Consider the following 14881-nt stretch of genomic DNA (forward strand, 5'->3'; position numbering starts at 1 on the left):
AAGAGTTTTATTCCTTCCTTTCAAGCACAGAAAATAATGGCTTGGATTCCAACCAGGAAGACCACATAACTAGTTCTGGATCCCAATCAGTGACTTTGCTAATAAGAACAAAAGAAGCAAACTGAGTGTGGGTTACTTGCTGAAAATAAACATAAATCAGAAATGAGACTTAGGAAGATGCCAGGATTATGCAAGCTGCACATCTGGTCCTATATTCTCTTTGGAAGGTTTCTGAGCAACGCTTTTTTTTTTTCTTTAAATCTCAATCTGTTCTCCCAGTGGATCCTTCTGAGTCTTTTTTGAAGAAAATTAAAAGTGATATTTTCTTTAGGGTAGCTGCTTGCTTGCTTGGATATACTGCAAGCACCTTATACTCAGCATGTCTGAAAATAAAAAATGGAAGTCATCGCCCCCTGACAAATATGTTTATCCTCCTCTATTCCACGTCTCAGAGGTAGCACTCCCTGCCAACCCATCCCCTAAACCAGAAGCCTGGGTGTCCTCCTTGGGTGCTCTTTTTCTCATGCTACTTTTCCCAGAGGTCACTAAGTTCTATCAAGTCGGTATTCAAAACCTTTTTCAAATTCCTCCACTTCTCTCCATCTCTTTCTGCTCCCATCTAGTTCACGACTCCATCTTTGCTGATCTGAATTGCTATGTATTAGCCATAAAGGCCTCAACTCCCAGCTACTAGATTGCCTAGACTTGGCCCCAGCCCAGGCCTCCATAATGCTGTGAGCCCAGCCGAGGAAAAGGAGCTGAGGAGTCAAGCAAAGGTCATATCAGTGACCCAAGAGGTGAGCAGGCAGGTTGCCCTGGTTATGGGCCTTGACTCTGCAGCCTCTTAGCACCTACCTCACTGCATTGTAATTGTGTCTTTAAATTGTGATAAGATATACATGACATAAGATTTACCATTTTAATTATTTTTAAGTGTATAGTTCAGTGGCATTAAGTACATTCACAGTGTTGTGCCACCATCACCACTATCCATCTCCAGAACTTTTTCATCTCCCTAAACTGCAAGTTCATACCCATTAAATAATAACTCCCCAGTCTCCTCACTCCGCAGCCACTGGCTACCACCATTCTACCTTCTATCTGTATGATCTTGACCACTCTCTAGGTACCTCACATAGGTGGAATTATAAAGTATTTGTCCTTTTGAGTCTGGGTTATTTCACATAGCATAAGTCTTCAAGGTTCATCTATGTGGTAGTATATGTCCACACGCATTTCCCCTCCTCCCCCTCCTCCCCCTCCTCCTCCTTCCTCTTTCTTCTTTTTCTTCTTCTTGAGGCAGAATCTCACTCTGTTGCCCAGGCTGGAACAATCATAGCTCACTGCAGCCTCAAACTCCTGGGCACAAGTGATCCTCTCACCTCAACCTCCCAAGTAGCTGAGACTCTAAGTGCACAACCACCACATAGAGCTAATTTGTTGTTGGTGGTAGTGATGGTGGTAGAGACAGGGGTTTCACTATGTTGCACAAGCTGGTCTCAAACTCCTGGACTCAAGCCATCCTCTCACCTCAAGCCATCCTCTCACCTCAGCCTCCCAAAGTGCTGGGATTACAGGCATGAGCCACTGCACCTGGCCCTGTTTGTGTCTATTAACCAACCTCTTTTCATTCTCCCCTCCCACCCACAAACCCTTCCCAGTCACTGGTAATGCTCATTCTCCTCTCTACCCCCAAAGACTGTCTTAACACAAATACTTGTTGAATAACTCATCATTTATCCCAGTAAAAGGAATTCTGTAAGAGAATGAAAGTTAAGAAGATAAAGGATAGGAAAGATAGGAGGGACTTGGGGCCCTCAAAAGGCTTAGATCCTGCTAAATGTATAAAGCTCTGATGAAGATCTTAAACAGAGGATAGGGCAGATAGAGGGCTCCACAGGGAGGATTTATCACTCGTGGTTAAACTCACAGGCTCTGGAGCCAGACTACAGGATTCGTGTCTTAGTTCTCTTCTTTTCCTGGGTGTGAGACTTCCAGCATGTTACTTAACCTCTCTCTGTAAAATAGTACCTAGCTCATAGCATTTAAGTTTAAATGAGTTAATACACGTGAAACACTTAGAATAGTGCGTGACACATAGTATGCACTCAGTAAATGCTAACTCTATTAACAAAATTAGAATTGGATAAAGATTAGATTTAGAGTATGAATTAGTTAGAAATATCTCAAGAAAGTACTAGTGTGTTGGACACTGGGCTGTCCACACTCTCACACAGTCCTTTTAGTTGGGAAAGTAAGCTGACATTTTTTAAGCACCAACTTGGTGTCAGACTTGAGGATCATTACAGATGATTCACATTTCAGAGGTACGGAATATGAGGACAGAAATGTTTAATTACTTGCCCAAGATCATACATTTACCAAGGGGTTAAGCCTAGTTTCAAATTTAGCTTCAAAGGAAAATGGGCAAGGGGTAGAGGGACATAATATCCCAGTTGCATCCAAAGGAGACCCTAATGTGTGGGTTTGGGGACTTTCAAGGTGAAGGGGCAAAGCCTTGTTAACCATTCCTAAGGAGGGAAAGGAGAGCTGCTCATCCTGGGACATTGTCCATGGGCCGGTTATATAAGAGAACTTTCCCGAGGACATGGATGTCCCACGTCCATGTGTACTGTAACCTCAGAGGCAGGTATTGAGACCGTGCGCCTTCACGGCAGAGACAGACAGTTGCTACCCCTATCTTCATTCTTCCCTTTTTTCCTCGGTAATGAAACTGGTCTTTATCAGGGCATATGACTACCTAGGATAAAGACCACCTTTCCCACATTCCCCTTTGGAGCCTGGTGTCTCCATGACTATATTCTGGTCAATGAGGTATTAAAGTGCTGTGTGGCACCTTCTGAGAAATCTTAAAAGCAAACGATGTGAGATTTTGGCCTCCTTCTTTGTCATTTCTTTGTCTCCTCCAGATGTGTGGCTGGGGATCCAGCTGCCATCCTGGAAACTGGAGGACCACAACCTAGGGATGTTGGAGCAGAGAGCTGAGAGGAGCTGATGCTGTGGAGCTTTTCCTGCCCTAAGCCGTCTACATCTGGGGTTCTTTATGTGGGAGAGAAATGAACTTCATCTTGCTTAAGCCACTATTAATTTAGATTTAGGCCAGGCACAGTGGCTCACACCTGTAATCCCAGCACTTTGGGAGGCTGAGGCAGGTGGATCACCTGAGGTCAGGAGTTCAAGACCAGCCTGGCCAACATGGTAAAACCCTGTCTCTACTAAAAATACAAAAATTAGCTGGGCATGGTGTCAGGTGCCTGTAATCCCAGCTACTTGGGAGGCTAAGGCAGGAGAATCACTTGAACCCAGGACCAGTGATTCCTGCAACCAGGAGGCAGAGATTGCAGTGAGCCAAGATCATGCCATTGTACTCCAGCCTGGGTGACAAGAGCAAAACTTCATCTCAAAAAAAAAAAATTATCTTGCCTTTTCTGTTAACTGAATTAACACTCACGCCCCCATTTAATACAACCCCACTTTTGATACGTGCACACTTGGGTCTGCCCATGCTGTGACCCAGGGTAGAGACCAGTGACCTGAAACAGAGCACCATCCCTTGCTCTACTACCCAGAGGGAGAGAAGAGTCCAGCCTCAGTTCTCAGTAGGGCTTCTAAGCTTTGCATATCTTTCAGCATCTTCTATTAGAAAAAGGCTGGTAGCCACGGAATGCTTCTAAGTCTGTCTACTTAGAAAGCAAACTATGTAAAACTATGTAAACCCAATCATTGTAGCTCTGTTGGTTAAATGGTGATATGAATAAGATATTATTCCTAAAACTGAAAAAATGTTAATACATGAGTACAATTTTTTAGCTTTAATCTATACCTGATTTTTTTCCTTGGAAAATAAATATAATTTGTTTCAGTAGTTAATTGTTATAACCAACCCGATAACCGTTTGTTTGTTCATTTATTCATTCAAAATATAGTGATTCAGGCCAGCAGCAGTGGCTCATGACTGTTATCCCAGCAGTTTGGGAGCCCAAGGCAGGAGGATTACTTGAGCCCAGGAGTTCAGGACCAGCTTGGGCAATATAGTGAGACCTCATATCTATAAAAAAAATTTTAAATTGGCCAAGTGTGGTGGCACATGACTATAGTTCCAGCTTCTCAGGAGGCTGAGGTGGAAGGATCACTTGAGCTGCACAGGCATGGGTTGCAGTGTGCCAAGATCACACCGCTGCACTCCAGCCTGGGCGACATAGCAAGATCCTGTCTCAAAGAAAACCAGCAAACAAAAACCAAAAAGCAGTGATTTATCCTTTCAATCAACAAGACAGTATTTTGAAGTAAAATGTTTGAAACACACACACACACAGGCACGTTAAATGTTATGTAGCATGATGGACAAAGTTCTAATTAGCACCTGTTTTAAAAAGTTCTAGTTGTTAAGTAGAAGCCTGTCCATCATGCTAGATAACCAGGGAATAAAAAGGCTGAAACCTCAGCCCCTGGCAGTTCAGGAAATACATAGATTTGCTGAGAACAGAAAAATAATATCCAGGAAGGAACTAGAGCTTATAATCATGTCTGGACTGGGACTTTTCTTGTTAAAGGCTGTTCAAACACTGGGCATATGATATATATAAATATGAAGGCACCATTAAAATAAAGTAGCTGCCCATGGGGAGGCAAAAAGGAGAGTCAGTGGGTTGAACCTGAGGAACACATCTCTGCAGACTCACCTCTAATGGCTCATGTCACTTGCTGAACATTCTCAACCATTTCAACGTTTTATCCCTCAAACATCTCTGCTGCAGGAATCCTGCTTTCCCCTGCCCTAGCTGAAACATAAGCCACTTAGGGCTAAGGTCTTACTGCATAAAATTAGGTGTGTGCTGGAGAGGGCTGACTAAATAATTTTTTAAATGATCTGAAATTCACAAAAAACTAACATTTATTTCAGCACACACTGATATGCCAGGTAGTTGGCACTCATAGTCTTATTTAATTCTTATAACAGCTGTAAGAGACACACACTTTTTCTTTTTTTTTTTTTTTTTGAGACGGAGTTTCGCTCTTGTTACCCAGGCTGGAGTGCAATGGCGCGATCTCGGCTCACTGCAACCTCCGCCTCCTGGGTTCAGGCAATTCTCCTGCCTCAGCCTCCTGAGTAGCTGGGATTACAGGCATGCGCCACCATGCCCAGCTAATTTTTTGTGTTTTTAGTAGAGATGGGGTTTCACCATGTTGACCAGGATGGTCTCGATCTCTTGACCTCGTGATCCACCCACCTCGGCCTCCAAAAGTGCTGGGATTACAGGCTTGAGCCACCGCGCCCGGCCCACACACTTTTTTTTTTAAGGTTTTGGGGTACATGTGAATAACATGCAAGATTGTTGCATAGGTGCATACATGGCAGTGTGATTTGCTGCCTTCCTCCCCTTCACCTATATTTGGCATTTCTCCCCATGCTATCTCTCCCCAACTCCCCACCCCCCCGCAATCCCCCCCACTCCCCCCCAACAGACCCCAGTGTATAGTGCTCCCCTCCCTGTGTCCATGTGTTCCCATAGTTCAACACCCGTCTATGAGTGAGAATATGTGATGTTTGATTTTGTGTTCTTGTGTCAGTTTGCTGAGAATGATGGCTTCCAGGTTCATCCATGTCCCTACAAAGGACGCGAACTCCTCGTTTTTGATGACTGCATAATATTCCATGGTGTATATGTGCCACATCTTTCCTGTCCAGTCTATCATCCATGGGCATTTGGGTTGGTTCCAGGTCTTTGCTATTGTAAACTGTGCTGCAATGAATATTTGTGTGCATGTATCCTTATAGTAGAACGATTTATAATCCTTTGGATATATGCCCAGTAATGGGATTGCTGGGTCAAATGGAATTTCTATTTCTAGGTCCTTGAGGAATCGCCACACTGTCTTCCACAGTGGTTGAACTAATTTACACTCCCACCAACAGTGTAAAAGTGTTCCTATTTCTCCACATCCTCTCCACCATCTGTTGTCTCCAGATTTTTTAATGATCGCCATTCTAACTGGCGTGAGATGGTATCTCAATGTAGTTTTGATTTGCATTTCTCTAATGACCAGTGATGATCAGCATTTTTTCATATGTTTGTTGGCCTCATGTATGTCTTCTTTTGTAAAGTATCTGTTCATATCCTTCACCCATTTTTGAATGGGCTTGTTTGTTTTTTTCTTGTAAATCTGTTTTAGTTCATTGTAAATTCTGGATATCAGCCCTTTGTCAGATGGGTAGGCTGCAAAAATTTTTTCCCATTCTGTTGGTTGCCGATTCACTCTATTGACTGTTTCTTTTGCCGTGCAGAAGCTGTGGAGTTTGATTAGGTCCCATTTGTCTATTTTGGCTTTTGTTGCCAATGCTTTTGGTGTTTTGGTCATAAAGTCCTTGCCTACGCCTATGTCCTGAATGGTTTTGCCTAGGTTTCCTTCTAGGGTTTTTATGGTGTTAGGTCTTATGTTTAAGTCTTTAATCCATCTGGAGTTAATTTTAGTGTAAGGTGTCAGGGAGGGGTCCAGTTTCTGCTTTCTGCATATGTCTAGCCAGTTTTCCCAACACCACTTATTAAACAGGGAATCCTTTCCCCATTGCCTGTTTTTGTCAGGTTTGTCAAAGATCGGATGGTTGTAGATACGTTGTGTTTCCTCCTATGCCTCTGTTCTGTTCCATTGGTCTATATCTCTGTTTTGGTACCAGTACCATGCTGTTTTGATTACTGTAGCCTTGTAGTATAGTTTGATGTCTGGTAGTGTGATGCCTCCTGCTTTGTTCTTTTTGCTTAGAATTGACTTGGCTATGCGGGCTCTCTTTTGGTTCCATATGAAGTTTAATGTGTTTTTTTCCAGTTCTGTGAAGAAGGTCATTGGTAGCTTGATGGGGATAGTGTTGAATCTGTAATTTTCTTTGGGCAGTATGGCCATTTTCATGATATTGATTCTTCCTAACCATGAACATGGAATGTTTCTCCATCTGTTTGTGTCCTCTCTTATTTCGTTGAGCAGTGGTTTGTAGTTCTCCTTGAAGAGGTCCTTTATGTTCCTTGTTAGTTGTATTCCTAGGTATTTTATTCTCTTTGTAGCAATTGTGAATGGCAGTTAGTTCTTGATTTGGCTCTCTTTAAGTCTGTTATTGGTGTATAGGAATGTTTGTGATTTTTGCACATTGATTTTGTATCCTGAGACTTTGCTGAAGTTGCTTATCAGTTTCAGGAGATTTTGGGCTGAGATGATGGGGTCTTCTAGATATACAATCATGTCGTCTGCAAATAGAGACAATTTGACTTCCTCCTTTCCTAATTGAATACCCTTTATTTCTTTTTCTTGCCTGATTGCTCTGGCTAGAACTTCCAGTACTATATTGAATAGGAGTGGTGAGAGAGGGCATTCTTGTCTAGTGCCAGATTTCAAAGGGAATGCTTCCAGTTTTTGCCCATCAGTATGATATTGGCTGTTGGTTTGTCGTAAATAGCTTTTATTATTTTGAGATACATTCCGTTGATACCTAGTTTATTGAGAGTTTTTAGCATAAAGGACTGTTGAATTTTGTCAAAGGCCTTTTCTGCATCAATTGAGATAATCATGTGGTTTTTGTTTTTGGTTCTGTTTATGTGGTGAATTACATTTATAGACTTGCGTATATTGAACCAGCCTTGCCTCCCCAGGATGAATCCTATTTGATCATGGTGGATAAGCTTTTTGATGTGCTGTTGTAATCGGCTTGCCAGTATTTTATTGAAGATTTTTGCATCTATGTTCATCATGGATATTGGCCTGTAGTTTTCTTTTCTTGTTGAGTCTCTGCCGTGTTTTGGTATCAGGATGATGTTGGTCTCATAAAATGATTTGGGAAGGATTCCCTCTTTTTCAATTATTTGGAATAGTTTCAGAAGGAATGGTACCAGTTCCTCTTTGTATGTCTGGTGGAATTCGGCTGTGAACCCATCTGGACCTGGGCTTCCGTTGGGTGGTAGGCTCTTAATTGCTGCCTCGACTTCAGACCTTGTTATTGGTCTATTCTGGGTTTTGACTTCTTCCTGGTTTAGGCTTGGGAGGAGGCAACTGTCCAGGAATTTATCCATTTCTTCCAGGTTTTCTAGTTTATGTGCATAGAGTTGTTTGTAATAATCTCTGATGATGGTTTGAATTTCTGTGGAATCTGTGGTGATATCCCCTTTGTCATTTTTTATTGCATCTATTTGGTTATTCTCTCTTTCCTTTTTTATTAATCTGGCTAGTGGTCTGTCTATTTTGTTGATCTTTTCAAAAAACCAGCTCCTGGATTTATTGATTTTTTGTAGGGTTTTTCGTATCTCTATCTCCTTCAATTCTGCTTTGATCTTAGTTATTTCTTGTCTTCTGCTAGGTTTTGAGTTTTTTTGCTCTTGCTCCTCTAGTTCTTTCAATTTTGATGAAAGGGTGTCAATTTTAGATCTCTCCTTTCTTCTCATGTGGGCACTTATTGCTATATATTTTCCTCTAGAGACTGATTTAAATGTGTCCCAGAGATTCTGGTATGTGGTGTCTTCATTCTCGTTGGTTTCGAAGAACATCTTTATTTCTGCCTTCATTTCATTGTTTATCCAGTCAACATTCAGGAGAAAGTTGTTCATTTTCCATGAAGCTCTGTGGTTCTGGGTTGGTTTCTGAATTCTGAGTTCTAACTTGATTGCACTGTGGTCTGAGAGACTGTTTGTTATGGTTTCCGTTCTTTTGCATTTGCTGAGGAGTGATTTACTTCCAATTATGTGGTCAATTTTAGAGTAGGTGTGATGTGGTGCTGAGAAGAATGTATATTCTGTGGATTTGGGGTGGAGAGTTCTGTAAATGTTTATTAGGTTTGCTTGTTCCAGGTCTGAGTTCAAGTCCTGGATATCCTTGTTAATTTTCTGTCTCATTGATCTGTCTAATATTGACAATGGGGTGTTGAAGTCTCCCACTATTATTGTGTGGGAGTCTAAGTCTCTTTGTAAGTCTTTAAGAACTTGCCTTATGTACCTGGGTGCTCCTGTATTAGGTGCATATATATTTAGGATCGTTAGCTCTTCTTGTTGCATTGATCCTTTTACCATTATGTAATGTCCTTCTTTGTCTCTTTTGATCTTTGTTGGTTTAAAGTCTATTTTATCAGATATGAGAATTGCAACTCCTGCTTTTTTTTGCTCTCCATTTGCTTGGTAAACCTTCCTCCATCCCTTTATTTTGAGCCTTTGTGTATCCTTGCATGTGAGGTGGGTTTCCTGGATACAGCACACTGATGGATTTTGGCTTGTTATCCAATTTGCCAGTCTGTGTCTTTTGATTGGGGCATTTAGTCTGTTTACGTTTAGGGTTAATATTGTTATGTGTGAATTTGATCTTGTCATTTTGATGCTAGCTGGCTGTTTTGCCCATTGGTTGATGCAGACTCTTCATCGTGTTGATGCTCTTTACCATTTTGTGTGTTTTTGGAGTGGCTGGTACTGGTTTTCTTTTCTATGTGTAGTGCCTCTTTCAGGAGCTCTTGTAGAGCCAGTCTGGTGGTGATGAAATCTCTGAGTACTTGCTTGTTCACAAAGGATTTTATTTTTCCTTCACTTATGAAGCTTAGTTTGGCTGGATATGAAATTCTGGGTTGAAAGTTCTTTTCTTTAAGGATGTTGAATATCGGCCCCCACTCTCTTCTGGCTTGTAGGGTTTCTGCTGAGAGATCTGCTGTGAGTCTGATGGGCTTCCCTTTGTGGGTAACCTGACCTTTCTCTCTGGCTGCCCTTAGTATTTTCTCCTTCATTTCAACCCTGGTGAATCTGACGATTATATGCCTTGGGGTTGCTCTTCTAGAGGAATATCTTTGTGGTGTTCTCTGTATTTTCTGGACTTGAATATTGGCCTGCCTTGCTAGGTTGGAGAAGTTTTCCTGGATAATATCCTGAAGAGTATTTTCCAGCTTGGATGCATTCTCTTCGTCACATTCGGGTACACCTATCAAACATAGATTAGGTCTTTTCACATAGTCCCATATTTCTTGTTGACTTTGTTCATTCCTTTTTACCCTGTTTTCTCTAATCTTGCCTTCTCGTTTTATTTCATTGAGTTGATCTTCAACCTCCGATATCCTTTCTTCTGCTTGGTCAATTCGGCTGTTGAAACTTGTGCATGCTTCGCGAAGTTCTCGTGTTGTGTTTTTCAGCTCCATCAATTCACTCATATTCCTCTCTAAGTTGTCCATTCTCATTAGCATTTCGTCAAGTCTTTTTTCAAGGTTCTTAGTTTCTTTGCATTGGGTTAGAACATGTTCTTTTAGCTCACGGAAGTTTCTTATTATCCACTTTCTGAAAGCTGATTCTGTCATTTCATCACACTCATTCTCCTTCCAGTCTTGTTCCCTTGCTGGTGAGGAGTTGTGATCCCTTGTAGGAGGACAGGTGTTCTGGTTTTGGGTGTTTTCATCCTTTTTGCACTGGTTTCTTCCCATCTTTGTGGATTTATCCACCTGGCGACTTTGTAGTTGCTGACTTTCTGATTTTGGTAAGTTTAAGTCTGCAGCAGCAGAACTCATAACCCCCCCCCTTTTTTTCCACCAGGTGTTCTGTCCCAGGGAGTTAGGGCTTTATGTGGTAGCCTAGTCACACTCAGCCTGCAGAGGCTTCGCTGAGCTGCTATGGGCTCCGCCCAGCTGCCGTGTGAACTTCCCTGCAGTCCTGTTTATATGGGTGTAATTAGAACTGCTTCCGCTATGTTGGCCTGCCTCTGTAGTGACGGACTCTCTCTGTAATGGCGCGTTGCCTTGGCGATGGCAGGTTTCCTCGGGAACTGCAGGGTGCCTCCGTAATGGCGGACGCCCCTCCTCCACAGAGCTGGACCGTCCCGGGTTCAGTTGTGCTTGCCGTAAAAGTCTCAACCCAGAGCGTTTCCAATTGCTGTTTTTTAGTTTTTGTTTTTGTGGGGGTGGGACCAGCCGGGCCGGGTCACCTGGCTCCCTGCCTCAGAGCCTTTTGTTTTTCAGTTGAACGGTCGGCTCTCTACCAGGTGACCTGGTCGCCTGTTGAATAGGCACCGGGATCTGTGTGATTTCCTGTGCGGCGACCCACTGCGTGGCTGAAATCGCGGCTCTGAGATTCGTGGCACTTTTTTGCCCGGGAATCTCCTGGCCTGGCTCCCTGCTTCAGCTCCCCTTGCTGGCTAAGAGGGGACACTGTTTTGTTTACTCTGCACTGGGAGCTGCTGCACCTGCTGAAACCACGGCTCTGAGATTCATGGCACTTTTTTGCCTGGGAATCTCCTGGCCTGGCTCCCTGTTTCAGCTCCCCTTGCTGGCTAAGAGGGGACTCCATCTCGTTTGCTCTGCTCTGGGAGCCACTGCGCCTGCTGAAACCATGGCTCTGAGATTCGTGGCGCTTTTTTGCCTGGGAATCTCCTGGCCTGGTTCCCCGTTTTAGCTCCCCTTGCTGGCTAAGAGGGGACACAGTCTCGCTCACTCTGCACTGGGAACCGCTGCACCAGGGCGCATGCCAAACAGCCGCGCTGGCCAAAACAGCCGCACTGGTGACCCATGGGGCTCCTGCGCCTGTGAATCTCCTGGTCTGTGGGCAGTAAAAATCCATCTGGAAATGCGGCATCCACTCACCCTCTGCGCTTTCACTCGGACCTGTAATCCCAAGCTCCTCCTAACCGGCCATCTTGTCATCTCTCTCATGATATTTGATCGAGATACACACTCTTATTATGTCCATTTTACAGATCAAGAAACAAGACACGGAAAGTTTCCCAAGAATAGGCAGAATCCAGGTCTGTCAGAGTGTAAAGCTGTGTTCTTGGCACCTATGTGTTTAGTTCATGTGCTATCCTCTGAAAACCTTCTTCCACCTCTCTCTCTCACAGCATCGTTAGCCCCATGCCACACTTACCCATTCTCCTTGTTCTATAATATTTACATAAACGTCTTTCCAAAACATGAGTTCCTTGGAAGAGGAAGTATATTTTGACCATCTTTATAACACTCTCTGCTTAGAACATAGGACCTGGCACACCGTAGGTGCCCAAATGTTTAGGTAATTAACCTTATCAGTCACCAAAAACTTCACAGTCATAAACATACTGCACAGTCATCCAGTGTGCAATGAAGCATGAAGATTTTTCATCCTTCTGCTCTGCCGTGTTATTGAAGAATATATCCCCAAATGTAACATTCCCCAAATGTAGCTGCTGCTTCATATTTACTGAGCATTTCAAAAGAGCAATACTGTACTAGGTTTTTTTTTTTTTTTTTTTTTTTGAGATGGAGTCTTGCTCTGTTGCCTAGCCTGGAGTGCAGTGGTATTATCTCAGCTCACTGCAAACTCTGCCTCCTGGGTTCAAGCAATTCTCCTGTCTCTACCTCCTGAGTAACTGGGATTACAGGCGCCAACCACCACACCCAGCTAATTTTTGTATTTTTAGTAGAGATAAGTTTTCACCATATTGGTCAGGCTGCTCTCGAACTCCTCACCTCAAGTGATCCACCCTCTCAGCCTGCCAAAGTGCTGGAATTACAGTTGTCAGCCACCTGCGCCTGGCCTGTACTAGGTCTTTTAAAGGACACAAAGATAATTAAGACATAGCTCTGTTTATCTGGAGCCTACTGTTTAGGAGACAAGACTGACACATAAACAAATGGCCACAAAGCTGACTGTGATAAGGGGTAATACCCCGGGGACATAAATGTAGCATTTCATTGAATTAGATGCCATTGACTGGAAGACACATCATTATTCTAAGCATTACTAAGAAATAAAAGTTGCTGCTAATTATACTATGCTCACTATGGACTAGAAGATGCATCTTTATTGTTGAGATGTTAAAATGTTTTAAAAATAGGCTTCTTGAATGAAGTACTGCTAATACATGCTACAATATGGTTGAATCTTGAAAACATTATGCTGAATGAAAGAAGCCAGATAAACAGGTCACATGTAGTCTGATTCTGTTTGTATGAAGTATCCCGAATAGGCAAATCTATAGAGACAGAAAGTAGATGAGCGGCTGGTTGTCAGGGCTAGGGAAGATGCAGGAACTAGCGGGTGACAGCTAAAAGGTACCAGATTTCTTTTTAGGGTGATGAACATATTCTGGAACTGTTTGTGGGAATGGTTGCCCAACTCTCTGACTTCTAAAAACCAGTACATTGTGCACATTAAATAGGTGAATTTTATGATATGTGAATAATGTCTCAATACAATAGTCCTCCCTTATCCATGGTTCACTTTCCAAGATTTCACTTTCCAAGGTTTCGGTTACCCCATGGTCAATGTGGTCTGAAAATAGGTGAGCACAGTACAGTAACATATTTTGAGAGAGACCATATTCACATAACTATTATTATAGTACATTGTTATAATTATTCTATTTTGTTATTAATCTCTTACTAGTTTATAAATGAAACTATCATAGGTATGTACATAGGTATGCATAGGATAAAAACATAATGCATATGAGGTTTAGTGCCATCTGTGGTTTCAGGCATCCACTGGGGTCTTGGAAACATATCCCCTGCAGATAAAAGGGGACTACAGTATAGCTGTAATCAAAGAACTATGCCCCTTAGAATCAAGAAAATAAGAGAATACACCTACTAGGTACCCATAAAAATAAATCAAAATCAAAAAATATATAAGAATAGCATCATGGGAGTGCAGGGTCTGGGAGGGATTAAGTCAGGTAGGAAGGGATCTGGAAAGCTTTTTGGAATGGGCATGGACACAGAATATGTGCCATACAGGCACAGGAAAGCGGACAGGGAAAGGGGAACTGGCAGAGGTGTAGCAGCTTAAGCAAAGTGCTGGATGATGTCTAAGCAGAAGCTGAAGGAAAGGAGCTGCGGTGGAAGGGAAGGCTGGAGAGGCAGGCTCGCCCACACCGAGGAGCGCACAGATCCTAGGCTACAGGGCAGCTTTCAACAGGTCAAGAAACACCCTAACATTTTCCCCAAGTACCAGTCTTTAAAACTTTGGCAACTCCATACACAAAGGAAATGTACTATGAAGCCTTCTAGCCACAGGGCACTGTTACTGACCTAGCAGGCAGTAAAATCCCCTTTGGAACTTAGAGCCAGATGACAAAAAGGTTAGAAAGGCAAAGGGCATTGCCACCGGAAGCAGGGTGTTTAAACAGACGCTGGGAAAAACTAGAGTTTCTGATAGTGAGCCAAGAAATTCCAAAGGTCACGTCAGCAGAGCCAGGAAGCGGAGAGAAAGAAGTCATCACTATGCTAGGAGTCACATAGGAGGAATCGGAGTTGCACCTTCTACTCCACAGGAACTGTAAAGTGAGAGCAAATGAAATGGGGATGGGGAGGGGTGCAGAGCAAGGGAGGGAAAACAACTGCCTCGCCAGCCTGAGCGAGGCTGGCCTCATTCCCGAAGGAGTTCTTGGGCTCAGAATGCTGTGGATTGGGAGCTAAAGCCTGAATTTGCCCGCCCTGAACTAAGCCTGAGGCCAAGGAGGACAGCAGGGTACAAAGGAGGTAGGGCCGGGGATTAGAAAGGCAGGCTCCCTGGACAACTCTCCTGAGTCCTTCAGGGAGGGAGTTGAGCTGGGGGCCCTGGGCTTGCCTGCTGGGCATGGGGCAAGGGCAGCCCCTGTGTGCTCGTCTCCTGTTCTTAGGAAGAGGATTCCAGGCAGCTCCGCTAATTCATCTCAGCTCCCAAGTGGGCAGCGGATGTGTGGAGCAGTGGGAGGACTGCAGACTCTATGACAGAGGAGACCCCCCCATAATAAACAGAGGAAAAAGGCCAGGCTGTCATCTGGGTCTGTCTGTTCTTTACTCATCTCTTCAGTTTCCAGCAGAGCTTTAGAAGTTTTAAGTGAGACGATCTCTCAACTTAAATGATATAAACATCGTAGTCCACTGTTATCCTTTCCAAAATGC

This window comes from Aotus nancymaae, unplaced genomic scaffold, assembly GCF_030222135.1.
Source record: "Aotus nancymaae isolate 86718 unplaced genomic scaffold, 86718_ANA_hifiasm-v0.15.2.pri h1tg000006l, whole genome shotgun sequence".
In the NCBI taxonomy this organism is placed as follows: domain Eukaryota; kingdom Metazoa; phylum Chordata; class Mammalia; order Primates; family Aotidae; genus Aotus; species Aotus nancymaae.